The sequence below is a fragment of the Ovis aries genome, chromosome 22, assembly GCF_016772045.2.
Source record: "Ovis aries strain OAR_USU_Benz2616 breed Rambouillet chromosome 22, ARS-UI_Ramb_v3.0, whole genome shotgun sequence".
NCBI lineage: Eukaryota > Metazoa > Chordata > Mammalia > Artiodactyla > Bovidae > Ovis > Ovis aries.
Window position 1 is genome coordinate 665,810 of NC_056075.1, and position 2,685 is coordinate 668,494.

The following is a 2,685-nucleotide window of genomic DNA, read 5'->3' on the forward strand; positions in this document are numbered from 1 at the left end:
ATTGGAAAAGACTCTGATGCTGGGAGGGATTGGGGGCAGGAGAAGGGGACAACAGAGCATGAGATGGCTGGATGGCATCACTGACTCAAAGGACGTGAATCTGAGTGAACTCAGGGAGTTGGTCATGGACAGGGAAGCCTGGCGTGCTGTGATTCATGGGGTCGCAAAGAGTCGGACACAACTGAGCAACTGAACTGAAGTGAAAATGGATAGATTTTGCTCTGAACACAAAAAGATTCAAAACGAAAGTGCATAACTCTTAAGCATATCACTTTTATTTCAAGCTAACCCTTAAATTGCAGCTTATGCTTTTATATTTAGAATTTAGCATACATAGTCTCCATTAGACTTCAGTTGTGTTGAGTCCAGGATATAAAATACTAGACATTAATAGAGAATAAAAATCTTATGTATTATTAATGATTCCTCTAAATCCCTTTAATTTATAGAATTACAAAACAAAAAAAAAAGATAAATACCTAATTGTACTATTTTCACTGATGGAACCTCAAAAATATCTAGCAAATGATGAAATTTGTTCTTTAGGATTTTTCTGAGGTTCTCAGTCTCCAAATGTTTCTTTTTGTGATGTTTCTGTTTGTCTCTGTGATAACTCTGGTGGGAAAGGGCATCATTATTCTCATAAGCAGGACAGACCAGACTCTCCAGACTCCTATGTACTTTTCTTCAGTAATTTTTCCTTCTTGGAAATCTGTTATGTGCCTGCCACTCTTCCTAGAATGCTCATAAGCTTTGGACTCAGAAAAGACATATTTCTTTGCTTGTTTGTGCAACACAGATGAATTTTGTCCTTATATTTGGAAACATAGAGTGCCTGCTTCTTACAGTGCTGACCTATGACCACTGTGTGGCCATTTGTGGTCTCTTGAACTATCCTCTGGTCATGAACCACAAGGTCCATGTCCAGCTGGTGGCTGCCTGCTGTGTCACTGGAGTTCCAACTGAGGTAGGGCAGATGTGCCATATTTTCTCTGTCCTTTTGTAGGTCCAACCAAATCAATCACTACTTTTTTGACACCCCCCCCCCCCCCCCCAGTACTGAAGCTGGCCTGTAGGGACACTTTTCTGAACGAGATGTTGGTCTTTACAGTTGCTGTGCTTTTTGTTATGGTCCCTTTTCTGCTGACTCTTGGCTCCTACAGTAGAATCACTTCCACCATCCTGAAGTTGCCATCAGCAATAGGAAGAGCAAAGGATTTCTCCAGCTGCTCATCTCATGTCATGGTTGTGACTTTATTACTTGGATCTGCAATCGTTACATATTTATGACCTAAATCCAGAAATTCTTCCAGAACGGACAAATTTCTCTCACTTTTCTAAAACACTATCACCCTGATGTTTAAAACCCTGATATACATGCTGACAAATAAGGATGTCTTGGCAGCCTTGAGAAAACTGCTACCTTAATGTAAAGCATTAGCTGCTTGATTTAAACTCATTTTTTTGTTTTCCTATTTAATTTTTCCATTGTATAATCAGAAATAGTTAGGTTGCTTTCCCACATGATTAATAGATCTATTATATTCATTCATTCCTGGCCTTATTGTTTTTTGCTGGATTTTTTTAAATATCAGGATTATATTATGCTGTCTTGCTGATAAGAAACTATGCATTTAGGCAGTATTATATTTAGTCCACAAATTTACTGGTGATTTACAATTTTATAAGAAAATATAGTATCACTTACTTACCTTTCCCCCTAAAACCATAGATATTTTTGTACTTTCCTGTTCATATGATTATCATGCACTTTTTTTCCCCCTTTTCATGATATTTTTAGATAATATAGATGGTAAAAGTTTGGAGAACAGTTGTTAAATATCTGTGTGTTTTTATCTTTAGACATTTTACTTTTCAATGACTTCAATTTGATCCTTCTGTAAAGATTAAATATAAAACTGCATAATGATCCCTAAATTTTTGTAGTGTGGCAATAAATTTTTACCCTCTGCTTCTCTCTGAATTATTCTCTGTAGATATATTTTGTTTATGTAGCCAAATCATGCTACTAGCATCTTGATAATTTAACTTAATTTTTATTAATGCAAAAAATATGAATGCATGTTTGCTGTTCAGAAATATAAGATGTATGGGATTCAATGATTTTCCGCCCATATAGTGTTTTCCATTCTCTAAGATCTCTTGCTTTAAAAAAAAAATTCTTTTGGTGAAGTATATAATTGAAATTAAAAATAATTGGGGTATTTAGTACATTATTTTCCCAAGTTGTCCTTGTTGTAAAGGATGATACTTGATAAGACAGAATCACTATATTAAACTAAAAGAAATTACTGTTAAAAAGAACTTGTATTTCTTCAAATGGAAAGAGCTGAACTACAGACAGTACATTGGATCATTTTCAGTCAAACTGATTGAGAAATGATGCAATCTGAGGATATCTTTTCTTTTTTATTTTCTTTTAAAATCTGTGTTTCTCTTATTATATGTTTAAATTATTTTTCATCAGACCATAATTCATCTATCAGCTAGTTCTCTTCTTTGAGTAGGTATCATGTCATCAAAAAAGACATCTAAAAGGCACACAAAAATTACAGCAATCATTTCAGAGGAGATAATGTGCAGATGACAGTAACAGATGACAACTGTGGCTATTACAAATTACCTGTTGAGAGGACTAAAGGAAGTAAAACATAAAAGTTGGTT

At 34.8% G+C, this 2,685-nt stretch overlaps 1 pseudogene; it reads left to right on the plus strand.

Annotated features, from left to right (window-relative positions):
- Window positions 1-500: 500 nt before the first annotated feature.
- Window positions 501-1,428, plus strand: LOC114110330 (olfactory receptor 10AG1-like; annotated as a pseudogene).
- The last annotated feature ends 1,257 nt before the right edge of the window (window positions 1,429-2,685 follow it).